Genomic DNA, 23,677 nt, shown 5'->3' with positions numbered 1-23,677 from the left:
TTTTATATCGATTACTTTGTTTCCAGTGCACGATACATAATTCATCAACTGTTAGTGTGTGTGTGTGTGGATGCACACGTACACTGGATGTGTCTGTGTGAGTGTGAGAAGGGTGAGCCATCAGTCAAAGTCAACACCTCCTTCCACACGGTTACCATAAAGAAGTGTTATGGTAAAACTGAAGTCTCCTCTTAAAATGCAACACGCTGCCGAGATAGATTCTGGGGGACTGGAGCAGCAATCACGGCCCTCTTATCTCCCCACTCTCCATGAAAGGTTAAAAAAGGTCTGAGACGAGTTCATGAAAGAATTAAAAGCCTGATGCGATTAAGAGACAAGACGAGAGAAAGAAAAGGGAGTTCAGAGCCTTGCCCGGAGCACGTTAGCCTCCTCAATCTTTCAGTTGAAATTGGGTTTGGGGCCGCAGAGTAGTTTTCCCCACAGGCGCATCATGGCCTTCTCCACAGATCAGGAATCATCGCACCCAGGCGCTCAATCCAAAGCATCTGGCAACACCAGAGAAGAAACGCGACGTCATCACAGCAGACCTGGGTCAGTGGTCGGGGGCACTTTCTGTAAAGTGTTGTTCACATCGCATGGGGCACACTGTGCTGCTCTGGTGAACAATCCTGGATACACACACTCAGCCGCTGACCGGCGCCTCAAATACTCTCCAGCAATGATTCATAGACATTGGTTAATCTTATCAGGGACTGCCTGGACACAGCAGTAATAAACTGGAAATTGTCTAGTGAATCTCATAACAAATCACAACCATGGGGAAACCAAAGCAACACAGGCGCTCAGAGCAGGAATGGACCAGGCTACGGGCTGTTATTGTCAAGACAAGCTATAATGTGATGGTGGTAATTAATTACCTGGTAAACAAACGCATTTTAGCAGAAACAATAATTGGTTATTAAACAGCTAGAGTTCCTGACTTGTTTATTTTCCTCATCATCCACTCTTTAATATTCTATTCTAGTATTAATTTCAAATCCATAAAGAAATGTAAGAATGAGCTATACCTGAGCCTTTAGGAATAAATGGCTTTTGATTCAACCTTCAGGTTAATCAGACACAGAAATGTAATATCCTCAGTCTCCGCCCCTTCCTTACTGAAAACTGCCTGCGAGACCGGAAACTTAAGGTTGTCCGACTGGTCACAGCGAGAAAATGAGATTATGCCGAGGACTTGAGTAATGAAGGAAGCCGCTCGTCCTTCCCGCCAATGCGACTCGCAGGAGGCAGTAACGGCACCTGCCACAGACATAAAAAATGACTGGTCACTTCAATTAGCCGAATCATAAAATATAATTTGAGACCCATCTATTTAACATGAGCCGAGGACTTTGGGGAAAAAAAGGACTGTCCTGTTCGTCATTTATTAAATATCACGTTCACTCAACTTCTCTGTCTGGGTCTCAATTGACAGCGGCCTGAAAAAGTGAGGGGTCACCGAATCCATGGACCTTTGTTATAATATTTAACAGGCACAGAGAAACTAATCTGAAGGATGCAAGGTGAAACTTAAAAGATTTATTGAAAAACTTGATTTATTTAACTGGCTCCTGTGATCTGAGAGAGATAACAATGTGGATTAGGAGTGAGAGTTTGAATGCTGAGACACTAGGTCCTCTCTGAATGCTGTACTCCGTCTAAAAGCCAGTTGTGTTCAAGGGAAGGAGGGTCAATGTTTTAGTAAATGATGCAGAGAAAGAAGCCAAAGGTCTGCACCACATGACACATAGCTGACGGCCTATATTTCAATTATTACTAATAAGGTAAAAAGACACACAGCCCACAGCCCTGTGAGGCTGCACTGTACTGATGCTAATGCAAAGTGCAGCCGAGGCCGATGTGATTATCTTTGCAGGTATTCGGTAAAAAAGTACAAAACTAATTAAAATGACATTTTCACTCATGTGTATAGTTATTTAATTTACAGCTAAAAAAAACATATTTAAGTGCACAGTATCTCTTTAATATAGTAAAGACCTGCCTTAACACACACCTAGTAAGTTATATTGAAACTTTTTAAGGCCTAAAATTCAGACGATTGAATTTTTGATTTTTACAGACTTGTTAAGACCCTGCGGACAACCTGCATGAACATCAAATTTCATGGGCATCCGTACAATCGATACCTCAAACTGGACAGTGCCATCCCTGAGGCAGCACTGCTCTTTATCTCATTACTTTTAACTACAAACTAAATCACCTTCTCTTCAAAATTGATAGAACCACATGAAAGATTCGGCCTCACCATTACAGGTAAACACATGAGATCCAGTGTTAATCATCATCTACACTAAAACAACATCATCGTCAGAGTTGATAAATATTCGACTCAAACTGATGAAGTGCCTGACGCTCTATAAATCCATGTCTTTCACACAGGAGCCTGCACATGGCAGCAACCCTCCTTCAACGGTTTCTGTGACCGTTATCCAGCGTGAGTGAGATAGCATCGCACCCCCCGGCTGTGCCGTGCTATGGGGACTATTACAACAGATCAACAGAGTGCTCACACGGCACAGGTGCCATGAGAGCAGTGGAACCAACTCTGAATTTATTCTCCTGTTAACAATTAAGACCCAATGATGAGGAATGGTGTTTGCTAATGTGTGTCAGGACTATAGGGATGAGTGATATGCCCAAAATTATATCGAGATAAAAATGTTCTCATCAGTCGATATCGAAAATTATTACAATAAATTTCACATTCATATTTATTTTAAGTATAAAATGTGCTCTTTTTTATAATCATACAATAAATAAAAACACTAAGTAAATCTTAGGTAGATCAATTATGTGTTATACCTCCTAACTGTGCTTACAAAATGCATAAACATTATATCAATATATATTAGTTTTATTGCTATTGATGAAAATGATGTTTTATCTTCCAGCCCTAGAGAAGACTGAATTCAAATTAACTATTACATTATATCTGTCCTCACAGGTCTCATATAAAAAATGATTCATTGAAGAAATATAATTGTTTCTCGTGCACGGTTCCAGCACAACAAGGCTCCGAGTTTGACGTGGTACAACAGAATTGCCTAAATAAGCAGAAAATCTTTTTTTAAAAGCGCTGCTGGGATGGAGGTTTTTGTGCGAAAACATTTTGTGCCTCTTTCACTCCCGCATCTCTGGCGAGGCTGCTTCGATATGCAATCTGATGGGAGTCAATTGGCGATGTCAAATGTGATAACTGGCAGTTTGTTGCAAATACATATATTGCTTATACTTCACACCACAGACCAATTCGGGCTGGAAAAAAAATAATGAAGCCGTTTGAAAAGCAATGGAAGCAACCCTAATACAGCCTTGTCATCATAGACACATGGAGATACCTCTGTTTATTTCCCCTGTGAGGCTGTGGCCTTGCATAGCCGAGGAGACGCCAGTCAACAAGCTCATCTTCCAAATCAGTTTACCAGGATGCAGGGTAGCAAAGGGGGGGGAATTTGACTCGCACATTCAACCTCGGAGTGTGTTCGTGTAAATGTCTTTCTATCTGATCGTTTTGGCTTCCGCACAGGAACGGGATCAGCGGTACGATGCAAACAGCGAGGCGGCGAGGTCCAGATGGTGCTCCGCCGAGAGAGTTTCACCACCAGACAAGCTGTGGTTAATCAACACAAGAACACAGGCGAGCCGAGCCGGGCCGAGCCGGGCCGGGCCTCTGTGCTGGGTTGGGCACAGAGCAGACAGAGATGAAACAATGTCTTGGACAAACCTGCACAATTTCCTGGACTCTCCGCTGTCTGCAGTCATCTGGGTCTCAGACAGACGTCTCAACAAAGATTCATTACTGTCCATTTTTCCTGCTGAAGATTATTTTGCTCACTGCCAGAACTGTGGACTAGGGCCAAAATTAAGACCTGACACTTGATCTTTATTATAGTGTAAGGCAAAAAAGATTTGACATCTGACCACCTACAGAAAAAAAAAACATTCAAGTCTCAGGTTTTTTTTAACTAATTAGTAATAAATAAGATAGCATTTTAATAGCTTAATTGCACTGCCTAATTCAGTGTGTTAATTAGGGTGTTAACATGTGGTTATTAGCAGCTGAGCCTGATGGAAATGTCATTAATTTTTGATTGTTTGATCATAAACTGGCGGCGCAGTAGTAATGAGTAGCAATTTTGCCATACAGCAAGAAGGTTCCTGGTTCGAATCCCGAAGTCTTTCTGTGAGGGGTTTGCATGTTCTCCCTGTGTCTGAGTGGGTTTTGTCCGGGTACGTCCCACAGTCCAAAAACAGGCTTTGGGTTTAGGTTAATTGGGGACTTTAAAATGTCAGTGACCGTGAATGATGGGCTGACGACGCCTCTCACCCACTGTCAGCTGTGATTATCTCCAACTTACCCCGCGTCCCTCATAGGATAAGCTGTATAGATGATAAATGGATGGATGATCATAAACCAGTGTTGGTAATAAACAAATTTAAGACCTGAAGCATCTGCATCTTGTCTCCTCAAGGATCGCACCTCAAGGACTTGAAACCTTATCTAGCCTCATACATTTTTTTAAAACAGCTATAATTCAATAACATTTAATTGATTTTTTTACTGTATATTATTAAATCAGCCTAAAAGCTGACATGGAGCTTTTAAAGCTCATAAGGAGAACATGCAAACGGCAGCAAAGAAAGTGGGCCAGTGTGGTTAGAAATCTCTGACATTCTTCTGTACTACTGCCGCTGAATAAATCACTTAAAGCTTTTAATTGCTTAAAGTGGTATCGCAGTTCAATTTATTTGAATATGTATTCCAATAAAGTGATTATAATTAGGTCAATATCCTCGTATTATGAGGGCAGTGGGGTGTGCAGTGAGCAACAATGACATTCAGTGAAAGGAAGAAAAAGGAGGCGCAAAGCGAGTGGAGAAACTGTGAATCAGAAATGTGTCTGTGTGAAAAAGCTCATTAGTACCACGCCTGGATGTGGCTTGAGCAGTGACACCTCAGATATGTCAAGTCTGGGCATCATTCCCACCAATAGCAGATCCGAAACAACAGGCCTTGTGCTAAACCCAGAGGATCTGCTTCTATTCACCTCCCAAGATCCTCCAAACCAAACAGTTTGGGCGACAGCTGGACTTTCACTCTTTACCCGGATGGGAAGCTTCTTTTGGACCCCGTGTGGAATCTGCAACTGTGGGCCAGTACACACAAGATTACAGCCCACCAGAGGATGGAGATGAAAAAAAAACACCTTAGCCTAGACTCACGGGGAAGGGTCAGCGGACTGTAGTTTCCAAATGCTCATTTGCACCTGGAGCTGTGGGGGCTACACCGCGGCATCAGTCGCACATTTGCACTGCAACAAAAATAACTGCGGGCACAAAGTGGGGTTATTGCTGTTGTTATAGGTCAGGAAAAGAGGTGTCTTATTGTGGGGAGCAAACGGAGGGCACTGAGGCGAAAATGGTAACCTCCAGGAAGGGGTCTTACGCTAACGTTTTCTCCAGCTGCTCCACCTTAGGCTTATTGTTCCACTGTGCCCATCAGAGAGAGAGACGGCCGGCCGTTTGAAAGGAGCCTAGGCTGGGGCCAGCCAAGCACACCTTGGCCCTCACATGCTCCATTAAACCAAGAGCGCGGAGAGGGGCGGGGGAGAGTATGAGGTCTTGACAGTTCTTGGCTCAGAGCCCTGCCGCTGACACAATTACTAGCCCCTTGTCCCTCATCCGTGCTTTACTACCTTGTTTAAAATGGCTGCCTGTAGCCACGACTGTGGATGTAAACAACAGAGGAGCCGCAGACACGAGGGCCGAGCGCTCCAACGCGCCAATGATGTGAAAGTGTTGCTTTTTCCTTAGCATAACTATTATTGATTTGTTTGTTGTGTATTTCAGAATAGACGACAATATTTTAAGAATCTGTTCCTGTCTATTCAAGACACCAAGACTACTGCTGTGATATTAAATCTTGAAAGGTTTAGTGCTATTAGAACAATATCTAATGGTCAAACTATTATGCAGGAATACAAGCTACACTGGACAAATGGGGGGGAGGAGTCCCCTGAAACATAACAGATCCCCTAGAATATTCCTGTAATCTAAAATAGACAACATCTTCCTACTAATTTAACAAACGTCTGTCTGTCAGTGAAGTTTCATTTTATTGGAAACATAGACGATAAAAACTTCAACGCAGATAACCCAGGTAGGATGAACACAAACAAATTACAACTAAATTAAGAATAGAGACATACACAGAAAAACCAACACTTTCACATTATTGGTGAGTTTGTTACTTTTTCCAATAGACATTTCATTTTCTTATAATTGTATTTGCATGTTGTATATTTCAGGTTACAGGGCAGTATTTTTAGAATCAGTTCCTGGCTCTTCAAGACGCCAGTACTACTGCTGTGGCATTAAAGCTTAAAGGCTCAGTACTATTAGACTATTATCTGTAAAGGTCAAACAGGTATGCAGAAATACAAGCTTTACCGGACAAACGCGGAAAAAAAGAATCCACAGAAATATGACAGACTCATAAAAGCACATTGGGAGTAATGCCATTTCCCCCTGCGGCAGAAAACAGCTGCTCCGTGCTCCATCCCCAACACTCACATTATATTCTCCCTCTCCCGCTGAAACGCAGTCTCCACTGTGCCTGTTTTCTTTAGCCAGGGGACAGTTTGCCAACTACACGCTGGAGAGCAAAAAGAAATAAAGAAAGTTTCATCTCGGAGAATGTTTTGTTATGCAAACCAGCTTGATAGTAAAAATAACTGAAGCGTCCACTGATTCGAGACGGAACACCATGGTGCGTTGGCAGCAATAACAGTTCCTGACTTCATTAAGCCGCTTCATACTGGTTGAGGAGTAAAAAGAGATTAGATCTATGGAAATTTGCATCGACACCAATAATACACACCTCATAGTTTTTCAAAGCTCTGACCTGTCAGGTTCCATTTGAGAATTAATGACTCAACGGTGATTGAAGTCTTCACTGTGGTCAAATGGTTTCCGTTTTATTTTGCTCGGAAATAAGAACATTGGCGGAATATGGATGCTGCTCGTTCTGAATTTGTGACATATCACCCAGCCTGTCCTCAGCCGTGAAACAGGCAATCTATTTTAATTGCTTCTAAATAAACGGTTATGGATAAAAGTTATTGATAGCAGCCCTTGATTTTCTCAAATGCAATTTTACCCAGCGAAACAACAGCAGTAAGAGTGAATTCCTACTGTGTCAAGTGCATTCAATTTAGAGTCCAGTGTCACGTTAAGCCATGTCCTCATGAAACCGCTGCATGGTATGCAAAACACATAAAAGGAATTGATTAATCTATCATTTGAATCATATAGAGTAAGAGAAACTAACAGCAAATGAGTTATTTGCTAAAGTTTTCAACGTTAATCTCCTCTGTTACTGAGAAGCTTTGTAGTCTGACCTGACGGTGCTAACGGCAGAGAGCTGGTAGACAAAGAAAAAGCAGATCTTGCATCACCTGAGGGAAATATAAAGGTTAATTCCGGCAAGCCTATTTCCCATCCCAGAATAGAGCATTGTGCATAAATGATTATCTACTGCTGGGAAAAAAAATGTTTCTGATTGGATTAATCTAAACCCCCCCAAACCCAGGGTCATCTCGGAAACAATGTATCTTTCTCATATTCCAACTGTATGTTTTAACTCTAATTGAGATGAGCCTGGAGGGGAAACACAAAATAAAAGTCAGAGTGAGCGAGAGATCATGGAGGAGGACGGCCTGAAGTAAGCTCCAGCAGAGGGGCCTTGCTGACCTAGTTCCAGGCTGAGTGGGGATGATATTAGCAAAGCAATTAAGGGAGATGACAGCCGTCAGGCAGGGTCAGACTGACATGGATAGAAGCCCGTCTCCCTCCCTTCTCCAGCGCGCTCGCTCTCGTCTTCTTCTCCTCCTCTGTCTCTCTCCTGTAATGGTTATTGATTTTTCACAACCAAAACAAGAGGCCCTCTCAGCCCAGAAGTGACAGAAATTTTTTTTAAGAACTTTTTAAAAAGGAAAAGAGTGGGCAGACGGAATAAAGACAGCGCGGCCGGCAAGGCTGCGATGTAGGGAGGAAGCTCACAGGTTGGTAACCCTGTCAGCTCTGTGCTTGGATGTGCAGAAATCACTCCAGGCATGTCAAAAAAAAAAAAAATCCATTCCCAAGAGATGATAGGGAAGTGTAACTTCTACCTCCAAAAAGTTGTTCCATGTTTTTTGCCATGGGGATGAAGAAAATGATCATATTTGGGGTAAAGTAAGGCAAACTTTTCAAACTTTTTTATCCTGTGAGGATGGAGGCTGGACATTCAAATGAATTTACTCCAGGAGAATTTGAAAGTAAAGTAGTGGGTAAGGGGTTAGCAGAATAAAGCTGGTAAAATTATTTATAAGAGTTGCTATCTTTTAAATGCGAGCATCAGATCAGTACGGAATATGTATTGGAAAAGGAAAAATGAATTCAAAACATCTCTTTAAAGGATAAATCTCATATACCTATATACACAACCCAATAAGATGTTTATATACATAATCTTAATGCAAAATGCACACGTCTACACTATATTAAGTAGCTAAATGTTGAAATTTGTGTATTTTACCAGAGCACCACACTGAAAACAACAGTGTCATGGATACAAACACTGCCGGAAAAGTTAGAAGGAGAAAAAGTCGGACATCGACCGTTATGAGTTCCTGATCAAGTTTCTTCTGCACCTCAGAGCCAAACGAGACGTGGAGGGAAAATAGAGAACGACATATGTGCAGCAACAATCCCAGAGGAAACAAGATTATGGAAAATCTCATAAAAACATATTACAGTGGCTCAGTTAAAAAAAAAAAGAAGCCCCACCAACCATACATCCAAATCAGATTTGCAGCAATTACAGGAGGTATCGCACCAACTTAAATCAGCGGCTCATTCAGCTGTCATAGAGTGGCACGCACGCTGTATGTGTCGCTCCTTCCCAGCATGCTTTGTGAGGTGTTGTGTTCGACATGTCTTCTTTAATCTGATCTCAGTGGGTGGTTGTAAGTTTGACAAAAGGTAGACACACAGACCGCGTTTTACACACAAAAAAAAACTGCAGAGCAGCGCGTCAGTGACACGGTGAGATAAAATGGCAAAGAAAAGGTTTGTGACAGACTCGAGCAAATGCACGCAGGATGCTTTGAAACTCCAGCGCGTTGTCAGCCGACTCAAATCAATACGTTAAATGAACTCTGTAGGTGGCGTCTCTGAAGTAACACCTGTGGGACGACTGCACTGACACACAGTATTTTGATAGTATTCACTGACACGCGTTGGTCTTTCATCACCTGGTCTAGCAAAAGAAGGTTGGTACATATAGACTAGAGCCTCCGTTTCAACTGCTCTCCAAAGCCAAGACCACCTGTTCACTGATATCTGAGGTACACTTCAGACAGCATGCCGAGCCCAGGCTCTCACTGCATACTGCATACAGCTCAGGTTCTTCACACTATAGGGTCCATTTCTTTTTAAATCAAAAACAAATTCCGGCTTCACTCTGAAGACCGATTTTACAAGCTTCTCATTTTTCTGTTTACAACTTAGAAGCGGAAGGCCGGCTGAGTTGTTGTGAATATTGATCATTTTTACTAAGCAGCAGGATCTCCAGCTGAGGCTACATCCATACGACTACGTTTTAGTTTGAAAAAGCATCTGCTACAGATACGCATGTGTAGACTACTTCCCTTTTAGAGTTGCTCAAATGGATAAGTCTGGAGAGGCTGCTGGCCCCTTTTCAGTTTGAGAACCGCAGGGCTGCGTTTGAGTCTGGACGGGCAGAAACAGAGCCACTTTCTGATTGGGTCTTCTCGATCATGACGTAACCTTCGCTGATTCACCAGGCTCCTATCACATTACCGCCTTTCAGAAGAGAACAGCCGGCATTAGCCTCGGGTACGAGTGTAGAAAGCGACATGGAAAATGAATTACAAGCTTTGCTGACCCTGTTGTCTTTGCTTACAGCTGTTTTGGAGTTAAATTCCTCACCTTACAATCTTACAACTGCTTCAATGCAGTAGAAGAGGAGTTATCATTGGAGCAATCTGTGTACATCTGCACGCACATGCTGCGAGTGGTCATGTGATATGCATTTTCAGGCATGTTAGTATGGACAGGGATTAAAACTGATACAGAGCCAAAGCTCTTGCGTGGACAGAGAGCGGTTCAGTAGTATGCATGTGGCTTGAGAGTTGATTTGTTTTTCCTGAGTGGTATGCTTTGGGGGCAGAGTTGAAGAAAAACACATGGTGCAGGAATGCACGTTTACAAGTGTGGGGTCACCTCTGCTGAACCCCTACAGAATCTTTTTGACATCTGTGACCCATAAATATTACTGCATGAGGATCCTGTTAATAGTCCAACATGTGCACTCAATGTGTAACCTGCATATCAAGAGGTGAGACTACTGTCTCGGCTTCCCGTCTTTATTATAAAACTGACAGAGAGACGATGAAGAGCAAACCTTTATTTCAAGAGCCCGGCTTAATGCATAACTGCAAATGACCTGTAGCATGCCAGCGATCACTCAGCTGCTTAATGTCTGTATTAGCTCTGCCATCTCTGCTGAAAGAATCCAGCAATAACCATTCAGATAAATGACTCCGGCCTCTCACGTCCCTGTTTTAATGGAAAATGCACTTGTAGCTTTTCTCTGCCTCGAGCAGAAACAGTGTGCGTGCGGACTAATTTTGGCACCTCAGTCACGCTCGTGAACAGCAGAGGAAAACGTTGTAAAAAGCATCTGAGACTACACCTACATATGTGCGGACAGAGATACGAGCCGTAATGAGTTGCACTCTGCAGATGGCCATTACGGCGCAGATATATCCAAATAGAAATTTGGCAGATGATGATGCTCTCATGAAATTCAGTGTACATTTTCAGGCAGAGCCATTGACCACAGGTGATAAGAAGGTACACGTGGATTCTTTGATAAGAGCCCTGTTGGCGGAATTAATCTCAGCAGGGAAACGCTGGGTCCTTACAGAGCTGCGATGTAATTAAGGTTAAAAGGAGGTTTTCACACCTGGCATGGAAACTAGATCCTTTTCAAATGTACCTTTGTAAATGTGACAGGGGCTGAAGAGAGTGGACAGCGGGTTTTCACAATGTCAGTGTGCTGGTGAACCGGAGCTGGACACCAAGCTGCTGCACTGTGCGACATCTCAAACTGTCTATTTTAATACAGGAATTTCCCAGTTTGGTATAAATATCCATCCATCCATCCCTCCATCCACATATCTGTCCGTCATCCATCCATCCATCCATCCGTCCGTCTATCCATCAAGTCACTAAAATCCCTGTGTACATGGAAAACAGAATTTGGGAAACAGACGTCACAGCTTACTTGAAATTAACATGCACCAGAAACAACAACAACAACGGCAGCTATATACCTGTTTCACTGCTGCGTCTAATAACAAGCATTTCTGCATCACATTGCGTTCTGCCACGCCCAATATACTTGGACCACAGTGTTCTTCTCTGCTATTTGACGGATTGTGGATGTAGACCCTATCGCCACCCACTGGCCCGGCATGCTTGTTTGAGCGTTTGTAGTCGTTTTTGCATTCTCCTTGAGATATTTTGTAAAACATAGGTTGTGTCCGTAGTAGTGTAGACAAGGCAGTATACTATATGTGCATCCTGTCAGTATTATCGTGGGCATCACAGTGAAATAAAACAATATGTTACTGGCCAGATATAAAAATATAAGACAGAAAAAAAATAACAATCATGTTCTGCACACATGAAATGACCTGTAACCCTCGTCTGCAGCCATAAACGGAAACATTAAACCTTCTGCTGTGATAACCAACTCAGACTCACATAGCAACCGATGACACACACTTAAACCTGATATGATATGTGCCATAACGTCTCTCCACAGCCAAAGAGCAGATACCCAGGATAAAAATCAATATGGCATCACTTGCATGAAGGCCGAGCACACGGGGGCACTCAGGTGTAGATATTGTTAAGACAGCTGAACTCGACAGACACAGTGTGTGACCAGAGATGGTAAAGCCTGGTGCTCGATGGCGTCAGATTGCAAGGACATATTCACCAAAAGGAAAAATGGAGGTTTAGCAACAGGGGAGCTCAGAGAGAAACCACAACTGACAGGATTTTTTTTTGGGGATGAGTAGAACGACGCTTTCTTCGGCTGAATTGCCAACATAAAAAAAGGAATCATAGAAGATTAAATAAATCCAAAATGAATATCAATAAATGAATACAACCTGGTAAATTATGTTTATTGATGATTGTTTTGCTTTTATAAAAGCCCTTTATTTCCTCCGCTCATGTGTCTATGAAAAAAAACAATCAGATGCCAGACTTTTTTTTTTTTATTGCGGCTGAATTTATGTCGCGTAATGTTCATCTTTAGCTCAATATCACTGTCGCCCATCTAGCTCCGACAGAGAGATTTTTTAATTTCACTGTCTGGTTAAACAAGTGAAAAACGTCTCAGCAGAAGGCCACATATTCAGTCTAGTTAAAAATCAGAGCTTTTTTTTTCCCCCCCCATTTTTGGAAAGCTACTAGAATTAATGCTCAAAATAACTTGTACAACCGGTTATTTAAATATCAGTGTGAGCGCATGATGGTGACATCGGGGGGAGCGCTGCACCTTCTTAACTGCAAAGTGGAGACATTTTATCTTCTGAGCAAAACATGATCTGACAGTTAAACTTAAGTGACGTGAAAATGTGGGAGTGTTGTCCATATTCCACTGCTCAGCCGCTATTGAGCGAGGACGCTCCAGATAAAGTAGTTCCGCACTTTCCCTCTCCCCGATGATGTGTGTATGCTGCACAGTCCCTGAGGGCACTTGAAGTAAAAGAGACAACACTGATAGTGGTGCTCAGAGTGCCAGCGCGGCCCATTCACAGATATTAGCCTCAATGGCCGGGATAAGATGCCATGCCAAACCCCTGCTGCGTTGGTGATTGTGTGTGTGTGTCTGTGTGCGTCAGCCTCTTAGGATTCTATGCTCCTTTAAGCATGGGCGGACCCCCGTGGTGCCTTACGTCTTAATCACTCCAGGGGCGTGCAAGAGACAATGCCTCACTGTTTATGTGACAAGAATATAACCAGGTACATGTGACAGCGCGCGCTGCGGCCTGTGTTTATGCATGTGTGTTTATGTTCCGCCTGTGTTATGGTCTGGTAATGACAAGTGAATGGGATCCCTGGGTGGCTGGGAAACAAAGGGGGGAAGCCATTTTTTATTAGTACACCAGAGGCTGTGAGGGCTGGAGGTCGAGCCACGAATGGCGACGGGGGAGGCTTCTGAAAAGCCTGACCTTGCGTGCCGCGTCCATTTCCCTCCTCCCTGCACACCTGATTGCTCTCCGCAGCAAAGACAATATCCAACACACACCTCGTGGCGGCCGGGTCAAAGGTCACATCATTAGTAACGTTACATTTCTTCTTATAACATGCCTTCGCCCAGGACCGGCTCTATAATTTCCTGTCTGTACAGCTGAACACTTAGCCACGCTTCTCCCAGATAAATGCCCTTCTCAAGGCTTTTTTCCCCCCTTTGTCAGCAAGTGAAGACTCCTTGTGTTAATAATGGCGGTAGGCGGACGTCCCTGCTCAAGTGAACTCAACAGCAGCACTTTTAAAGAGAGAGCTTATCATTACTACAGCTGCATTTAACCGAATTGAAAAATGCAGCAGAGGGAGATGACACGACGGGGCCACGAGGCACAAATAAAATATGTATTACTACTTTTTTTTCTTCCACGATGGATTATGCATTCATAAAAACTAAAACTAAAAATACTCTTATTTATCCCATTTATCAGATATCAGTGTCACTGAATTATAATTCTGTCTCCAGGCGACCTAGTTAGAAACCCAACATAATTATAGATTTGCAGTATATGTTGTAGAGTACAGTACCTATGCAAAATTCTGTGTTATATAACTAAACTAAGCTTCTCTTTACCAAAGCATGATACAAATACATGTGTGGAACATATAAGGCAGGAAAACCTGTGGGTCAGGAGAACATAATCTGTATCGCATGAAGATTTGTATAAATACTCATTGACCAGAGAGCATTTGAAATGTTCTTAATGACTCTCTGTGCTGGATTAATCCAAAACGAGTAACTGACATTAACCATTCAAAGATGTCACCTTGGACTTTTAGATTGAACAAATTAAACAAGTGATTGACCAATTAACTGAGAAGAGAAGCGGCAGATTAGTCAATAATAATAACAAAAGCTAATACTCAGTATTTGTACCTCTCGGGGATTGCCTTGAACACTAAATCCAAATTGGACAAAGTGAAGTCCTGACCTTGGAAAAAGTGGTTTGACAGAATAATCAAAACCAAAAGATTCATAAAAGCTTTTCTTCAAGTAACAATAAAGGCCTTATTTACACAGAACGTCCTGTGGATATTAATTTTTTCCAGAGAATGAATCTTAATGTTTTTGGTTAACCCCCTCTGCCAAAATTATTAGACAATTGAAATACAGTGTTGTCTGCCATCTTGCCTTAGTCAGTACATAGCATGTGTGAAGCCACCGTTCCAGAGACCCCTCCCACATATCATTAAGGGGTAGAACATTTGAATAAATAGCAAACAACCTAAGAACTCAAAGCTTGCATGTGCAACATTTACATAAAAATAAATGTCTGATAAATTCAAGCCCTTCCCGAGTGAGTAGTGTTGCTGGAGCCTATAGCCAGGTACAGTAAATCTGTCTGTATTCTCTAGTGTAGCAGCTTTAAATCTTTTGTTGAAGGTGATATTTCCCGACTGATGCATGAGGCAGATCATTGTATTGCCTCAGCCAAAGAGGGGAGCAACTGTCCTGATAATGATGGAGTAGGCTACAGCAACTATATAGGAGTAAGGTGGAGGAAAAAACCTAGGAAACGTCCAAGAAAAGCCTCTGATGGTCCAGAGAAAAACAGAAAACTCAGCGTTCAGAGGAGAGATTACAAACGACAAAAGTAAGCGATCGACAGTGACGACGAGCACAGAACACTTTTTCGACTGCATTGTTTATTGGAGTCCTGCACAGGCTGCAACTTCTTGTTCAAACAAGATTAAGTATCACTGATGAGAAACAACACTGCACATGCCTCACTATAATTTACTGCACTCCTCAACGGGAGGGATGTAGCTTTCTGCCGCATCAGTTCCAGAGAGCCCTCCAGTCTTTTATTTACCCCCCACCCCCACAACCAGTGCAGCGGGCAGCCGGCTGATGGCACCTTCGTCTGAGCGGCCCTATAGCGTGCCACCAGGGGACTTGTTTTCCTCCTCACAGAAGCTTGTCATCCATCATTACTGGCCTAGAGAATGATTCTGGCAGACAGCTCCGACTAACCGTCTGGGGGCCGAACGTAAACAGCGCGCTGCTCGGCAAACAAGGGGTGATCATGACCATTACTTCCGTAGGTGGATGAAAAGAAAAAAAACTGAAGTGTTTTTCACCGGCTTACATTCAAAAAGCTGTGAAAGGCAGAAGGGCATTTTTGATCATTTGGAATTTGTAATTTTTCGACGCCTTTTTTTCCCTTGGTCTCACATTCCACTGTGAGTGTCTAGGGCACAGTCACACCAACGATGTCTGGAGTGGTTTTAAACAAATTCTGGATCACTCGCTCTTTTTAAGTTCATGTGAGAACAACAGAATGCAAACTTGGCTTGGTAACAAATAACCACACCGGGCCTGCCTGCCGGTGAAAATGAAAGTCTGCGTGCTGCGCCGACCTAAATGCAGTGCAGTTTGTTTAGTCGCGAGAACAGTCACAGAAACTAATGGAAAAACCCCAAACCAGTCCAGGCTTTATGGGTATCCGGAGACGGATGTTGGCACCTTATAGCCGGCAGCTAACCGCCGGTTATAAGATATTCTCATAGACATTTTCTATTAGTGGGTAGATGGGTTTAATGCAGGGTGGACCTTAACGTTTAAACACCTTTCTTGTAATAGTCACTGAAGTTGCAACAAATACAAAATCTAGTGTATTACTTTCTGTTGTCCCTTTTTATACTCAGCAGAAACTCTCCTATTATGGACACATTGTGACTCAAAACAACATTTCATCAGAAAAACAATAACCAAAGAATTACGGGATCTTAATGTTGGTTTGAAAACTGTTACCACAATCTGCCTGAGTCCCAACCTGGGGGCATTGGTTGGTAAAGTAGGATTAGCTGCTGGATACTAAACAGCTTATTGGCTGTGCTAATACAGAAAAAAAAAAAAGAGAAAGGAAGGGTGTATGAAATGTCATCAAGCCACTTTAGACTGAAATGACGATGGCTGTTGTGGAAGGCCACACTCAAAAGGACAGGGTGAAGAGCTCTCCGTAATTGAAAGCGACAGCACACGATAATCCCTTTGAATATGGGATTTCTCACCTCCCCACAGCTGTTCAATTGCTGCGTGAATGTTAGTAGGAATGTCAGAGTGTCGATTACGGTAAGTCGTGGGAGAGGAGGTTTCAGATGCTGTGTGACCGCCTGACAAACACAGGTTGGAGAGTAGGCCCTTATCGGCAAAACCTCTCAAGTCTCATTGTCTTTCCAAGTTGATGCCTTCCATTTCTATGTGTCTCCGGGATAGGTGGAAATGTTTGGTTGTTGTTGTTTTTCAGGTTTGCGTCCACGTGTTATAAATGTCAACAACACACCCTCTCGCTCTCTGTGAATTCTCCGGACAATGTCCTGCTGTATTCTCACATGAGCTCACTCGAACATTCTCCAACATTCTTACTAGAGCACTGGCAGGAAAATCTTGTCTGGAGCAACTGACTCGGACATTTTCGTTCTCACATTCAGCCCCTCTGGAAAACTCCAGGAGAATATCCGGAGTTCAGTGGCTGAAGGCAGCTTTAATGTTGTGATGAAGCCGTCCTCATCAAATTCTATAGTTTGGGTGCTGGGAAATTTACCAAAAGAAGCTGCACTTAAACCGACAAAGCGGTAAATATCAATGGCTAACTCAAACAATGCAGGGTTTATGAGCTGTTTCACTTATAGAATCCCACCAAACATGGATGCTACGATTCAGGACTACAGGACACAAGCTGCAGGTGTGATCTCAGATGAGCCTTTTAAAAAATTGTATGCAGCAGTACAGTTCATTTGCCGAACGCAGCATGGCGGGCCACAGCTTCGGACCACAGGCCACGGCATTAGCAGCCTTCCACAGCACACAAACCAAATACCAGAGCTATCTTACACCTGAAGCCCCCCAGTGAGGGTTGAAGCCCAGCAAAGAGCGCACATAGTAATGAGTCCTGTTCATCAGTGACGCACTGACCCAGGACAGGCACACACACACTAATACACACAAATACACACACACACAGACACAAAAGCCCAACCCCCCCCGTGTGCCTGCAACCACGCACCCGGTCACCTCGCTCAGGGATCAAAAGCAGTATGTTGTTCTAATCAGTCCTCACAGTGGGCAACCCCATTAATTCAATTCTATTTCATCAGCGCTGAGCAGACCACCAGAGGGGCCCGTTCATTCCTGGGGTCCCGCGGTCCAGGAGTAATCCTATCTCCTAATGACCCCGATATCAGACTCTCTAACCCCCGTAATTTGCCCGGCGAGCGATCTCGCGTTCTACTCGCCGACAGAACTGCGAGATCTTTGCGGGGGGAGAAACACATAGCTCATTTTCAGGACACGGCGGGGAAGTCAAGCAGAATTAATGACGCCATATATCAAATAATTCCAGACGATCAACCCCCCGCTAAACCAGGCCAACACTGCAGAACATGTACACTTCACACACAGTCAGCTGTATCACAAGGATCAAGTGCTGCGCGTTTGAGATAAGAGAAGTGGGATTGTTATACGAGAGCACAAATTTATTTTCTACTCATAAACAAATTATTTCCTTGCCATAACAATAATGTTAGTGACAATTGTCCACAATGGTTTCTGTGGGGAAACAGAAACGATGAGGCAGAATAAGACTGACTCTTTTATTGTTCTACCGCACCGTGCCGTGTGTCTTGTCTGTAGCATAATAAAATGTTTATTGGGACATAAGATAATGAGCTTTTCATATCTTACCGTACCTTTGGTCTCCGGTGGATGGGGATGCTCATCACAGACAAATTAGATCTTTTGAGTATTGCCGTCTACACCTGCAGAAACAATAACAGTTGGTGAATGTGACAAGGCTGTAAAACGGAAAATGAAATGAAACGTCTATAAATCTGGCTCGGATATCCTCACGCTCGCCATCTGTTAATGACGAAAAAAAAAAAACAAGGCCTCCCTTCACTCAAAAAGAACGAGAAAAAAAACTGACGATTCAAGTGTGGAACAAAGTGCATCAAGAGATTTATTAATGTAATCTTTGGTCTGGAGAACAGATAAACGGCTCCGCAGAGACTCCTGAGTAAAAACTATCAATAACTCTCCCAACTGTCCTGAGAGAACAGCAGGGGTCAACGCCGGATAATTTGGCGATGGAAAAGGTCAAACTGAAAGCATATGGTCGCAGATGAAAAAGCTCCCGGGGCCTGGTGGCAAATGAAAAAAGGATTTACTACAAACACATGCATAACTGAAGGCTCCGCTCTTTTTAAGATGACGACAAAGGAGAGGGTTCGCATCGGAGATGACACTTCAAAAGCCCTCATTGTCAAAGGTAACAATGGTGCTGGTGTCTCCAAAAAAAAAAAAAAAAAGACGCTATCATGTGACTCCACAACTGTGGCAGCCTTTGGAAGTCACCACATCTTGTTCTTTGTGTGTGCGTCCCCGACTGTGATCGAGTACACAAGGACATTTTCTTATTGAAAACCGTGGCAGAGATCCCTTATTGCTCTGAATTATGACTCGTGCATAAATAAATATTATTGTGGCAAACAAAGTGTGAAAAAAAAGGTTATAATGTTATGTTGGTGTATTCTTCTACTTCCAAATGTAGAATGGTCAAAATTAACTACAGGTAATGATCTAAAAACTCCCACTATCAAAGAATCCCTCTCTGTCTCAACTCAACACAGACAAAGAACACAGATCAAGAAGAGGTAAACCAGAGAGTAATGCAGTAATGTTGAACTAAGGCTGCGGTGGGAATCTCCTTTCCTGACCACTACTCCTCCATCCCTATGGAAAACGTAACAAGATGAAGGTGTGAAGGAGAAGCCGTAGTTCGGAAAGGAGAACCACGTAACTGAGCATACGTACAGACTGCACGGTGACAAACTCTGTGCTGTAGTTCGACAGCAAGAAAATTCAAACCCTAACAGGACTGAAATGTTCAAATTAAGACAATAACATGAGGAATATACAAGTAGATCTATATCATTGAGACATTAAAATAATTGAATACAATTTTTAGTAATAAAAAAAATACCAAAGAGCCAAATTAAATGATATTCAGGCATAAATATATCTGGCATGCTGCTTTTGAACTTTTTAAGTAGTTTTTTTATTTGTATTTATTTCTGATGATGATGATATTTTGTACTATAAGTTCAATATGCTTGTTGTTCACTGGACAGATGTGACAGGGAAGAAATATCCTCTGTGTGATGGACTGTTTTGAACGCACGCGCTAGAGAAGGCTGTGATTTCTGCTGTTTCTAAGCAGGAAAACATCTCCTCCCCCGCCTTCTCGATGGTTGCTGCCCGTTCTCTCCAGTGACACATTTAACACACACAGCTGAATTTCTCAGGTGCGTTCACGAACTTCTTTTGGGATTTCTCAGAAAAGTCATTCTGGGCAATGTAGGCAATCTCTTACTGTAGTAAAAGTAGATGAGGCGGCTTGAGAGAGGAGGAAGAAAATTAGATCACATCAGTTGTTGGTATTTGAGGAAACGCAGAAGAGAAAGAATTTAAGAGCTGAATTGTTTTTGTCTTTCCTTCTTTAAACTGCAGCACTACGGGAATACAGTCATCTAAAAGGCTGCGATTATGCTGGGCAGTTAAGAAGCAAACCATTTACACAGGTACATCTCTCTCTCTCTCTCTTTCCTCGCACCATCTCTCCTTTTCATAGCAGTTATGCTGCCAAACATTAGTTTTAAAAAATGTCTAAACATTTGAAGCATCTGCTCGTCTTGGAGATAATACGCTGATGATAGAGGCAGTTCTCAGCAACGGCTGCAGAGCAGAACTCTACGTCTGAGGCGAAGCAGACAGAGAAACCTTGTCAATATGTGAAGTTATTGGTTGCTCATTCATAATGTTTTGCTGACTGAGTCACATACATCACGTCGGCCCTAATAGTCCGAAGAACACGATTTCGACCGAGTTTTTTTGCTTTTTTAGATGAAAAATGGTGGACGTAGGCATGTATCTTTACTCTTAAAAATGGCTACTTCGCCAAATCTTCCTCGAGAGGATGATAAAAGACGGTAGCTCGCTGGTATAAAACCAATGCTTTCCATCGTCGGTTTATGGAGCTGAAAAGCGGCTGCTGTTGCAAGTAGTGATTCAAAAAAAATTCTAAAAATTGTTCTGACTAAGGGTTATGTAACTGTGCCAAAACTCTGCTAAGTGAGACATCATTAAAAGTTTGAATGGGTCCAACTGGGAATATATAGATATTTATTGTAATAAAGATTCAACCTAAATATATTTTGTTTTTCCTGCCACCTCTCATTTATCTCATGACATATTAAGATTATAATAAACTACTAAAACACGAAAACTACTTTGACATAGTGCTGTATAAATAAAATCTGACTTTTCTCTCTTATAAAACGGCTAGAAAATGAGGAAAACCCCCCAAAGGAAAATTGTTTACTTTGCCATGAAATTAGAGATGTTTTCCATTAACTCCACACAAAGCTAGATCATTACCTACCTAATTGACTTCTCCCTACAGATTTAGATTCGTCTCCTCTTCCTCGTATCAACTACTTGCATATTATCCATGATGAAAAGCAGTTTGGGTGCAAAAAGTCACATCTGGGTCACAGTAACTGATAAGTAAAAGGATAAATACCTTGTAGTACAAGATAAGATTACTTTAAAAAATTTGGAAATATACTTCTTTCAGGATCTGGATGGATATGGCACAATAAACCTGGGTGAAATGATTTGGGGGCTTTTGTTCATTTCAATTTATCTCAAAACCGAAGGCGCTCGCTCTCCTTCAGAGAACATACAGAAGTTCTACCATGCCAATTATTGCAAACGTGTCAAAATGAACCCCGGCAATAAATCACCGATGTAATTATCAATTGATTGAAGCAGCTATCTTACTGTGAAAAACACTCGGACCCATAATACATCAATTTTAATGGTGTTTCTTAATCAGAATGCTCGGCAATCAGCATAGACCAATTGGGGCCCGAGAGATAGAGACACGCCATTAATAATCAAACTTGGCCGCCAACACAGTGGCTCCGTTCTCGAGAGGCTGCGGGAGCCGTTTTCAAGTGGACTATTAATTTCAGGGCGAAGGTATTGTTGCAAAAAAAAATAAAATAAAATCACGATTTGCAACATGGCTGGGGAAAACAAAGCAGAGCAGCTACTCCCTGCAAATTCTGAGCAGCCTCGTGTCAGCCAGACTGAGAAACGATCACAGGGCGCTGTAACTACAGTTTAAATATTTCTCTCATAAAATTTCCGAGCAGCAACGCATTCATGTCCTGGAGAGGGAGGGAATGGATAGGCCTATCTTGCAAATGCTTTTGGAAATAGAAATGTCTATTCGGTAAAAGCTATAAAAATTACACCGAGGCCCACAGGCAGACAAGCGTCGACAAAAGATGTCTTTACAGGACCTTAAGCCGGAGCCATGTTATCATTACGGCCAGTTTTATCACTGCCAAATGTCCGTGTGTCTTTGAATACAAAAAAAACCCCTGCAACACATTAGAGCTGCACAGAGAGTGAGCAGAAAACATGGCCCTTCATGTCGTTCCACGCAGGAGTTTCAATGTGAATTTATTTCCTTGGCCTCCGATACGAGGGGCCACCACTCCAATGAACTGCAGAGATGTAAAGAAGGGTTAAGCAACTCGGCTTCCATTTTCACATAAATGTAAGAGCCGTGTCCCTGTGACTGCTACTTGATATTTTGACCCAGATATATACGAACATAAATAGTGCTTTTTTTTTTTTTATTTCGCTGACCCACGGACACAGCGAACGTGATAACCTGCAATTTATCCTCATCTAAAGTCTCGGTGACAACAGCTCGACCCCCTGACAGGCAGCGAGAGCACATTTTGGAACCGAACGGCCACTATAAACGGTTCCATTCCTCGCAAGAAAGCATCCAGAGACTAAGGCAAACAGGTTGTAAATGGGATGATATCACAGATGCACATTACACCTCCTGCGAACACATGATTTATGAATCCTCTTAACGCAAAAGCAACCTTTAAACTTGCACTGTTGGGAGTATGTAAATGGCCACACCGCTGCGAGTCGCTCTTATGCATACTTCCATTAACAGGGAACTATTTACATATTCACTCCTTGCTGGAGATGAATGATTTAGGAGTTTTTTCAGTTGCAGAATGAGAGGATTCCTTGGAATAAATATATATATGTTGGAGGATAAAGAAGTGGGCGATATCGAGAGACGCAGGGGAACAACAGCTTGTCACTTCTGGTTATTCTGTATAATGGTCACATGATAATATCTGGGAATGCCTGCTCAACATCAAAATAGTTTCGAAATATTTATTATGATTTGTTTCTTGCCAACACCAAGACAAAAACAACTCCACAGGCCAATTACCGCAGCTCGTAAACTATGTAACTGTTGTGTAGAGCAATCCTTAAGTGACAGTAACAAACCTCAAATAGTTTTATCATAATTTCCCCATGATCCTGAGAGGAAAGACAGGAGTGGGGAAATGGGTTCGACTGACTTCAGTGGCCAAAGAAATTAGTTTTCCCCGAGAAGTAATTTGAAGTCTGGTCTGCCTCAAGCGGACAGCGCTGGTTTGAGTCTGAACATTCCACCTCAAAAACCTGGTCCAGCAGGCCCCTCTCTCTCGAACCATCAGTCCTCCTCAAGGCAGATTCAATTATTCAATTTCAAATGAATTATTACATAATACATCCATGTCCTTCTAAAGGGCCGGTGCATTCCCAAATTACGTCCGCTGTATTCTGCATTTTTAACAGCGTGGACATGCCAGGATTAGATTCTTACATTTTTATTAAAAGATGATGTTTATTCAAAAGTGGCGATAAGATAGTAAAATACACCTTATTAAAATGACTGAGGTTCATAAACCAAATGCCAGGGGAGCTGTGGCTGTCGTACGGCCGCAGAGCAGAAATACTCCTGGAGCCGGGGCTTAATGGGAGCATAAACAAAACAGCAAAACACAAAAGGCTATGGTGGAGAAGACTATTCCCATGTCCACCTTCTTCACATCTTTCTCCTTTCCATGGAGCAAACCTGCAGTGCAATACTAAAAGACCGTATGATAAGCCTGTAAGCTCATCATATATGGTGAGTATATATACAGCACAGACTACAAGGGCCCTGAAATGAAGCCTCACAGGACCAATTCCTCACCCCCCTATCCCCCAAAGTGTCAACTTGTTTCTGTGGGTATTTAAATTAAGGTAATAGCTTCCACTTTTAGGCTCAGTTATGTTAAAGTAGACTTTTCTTTTAGCAAGAAACCAAATATTCCCCAACACCGCATGCAT

General features: G+C 42.5%; 1 protein-coding gene across 4 annotated transcripts in view; it reads right to left on the bottom strand.

The window, feature by feature from the left end:
* LOC117758140 (kelch-like protein 29) overlaps positions 1-23,677 on the bottom strand; it is a 226,329-nt gene that overhangs the window by 196,252 nt on the left and 6,400 nt on the right. For 2 of the 4 annotated variants that reach the window (XM_034579550.1, XM_034579548.1), the window contains exon 2: positions 18,106-18,174. The exons of 1 other annotated variant lie outside the window; for it this stretch is intronic. The gene's annotated coding sequence lies outside the window, so the exon portion shown is untranslated. Of the gene's footprint in view, positions 1-18,100; positions 18,175-23,677 lie in introns of all 4 variants that reach the window. One more of the 4 variants, XM_034579549.1, reaches the window with a different exon arrangement.

The sequence above is a fragment of the Hippoglossus hippoglossus genome, chromosome 24 (assembly GCF_009819705.1).
Source record: "Hippoglossus hippoglossus isolate fHipHip1 chromosome 24, fHipHip1.pri, whole genome shotgun sequence".
NCBI classification, from domain to species: domain Eukaryota; kingdom Metazoa; phylum Chordata; class Actinopteri; order Pleuronectiformes; family Pleuronectidae; genus Hippoglossus; species Hippoglossus hippoglossus.
This window is presented reverse-complemented; position numbering and strand designations above follow the sequence as displayed.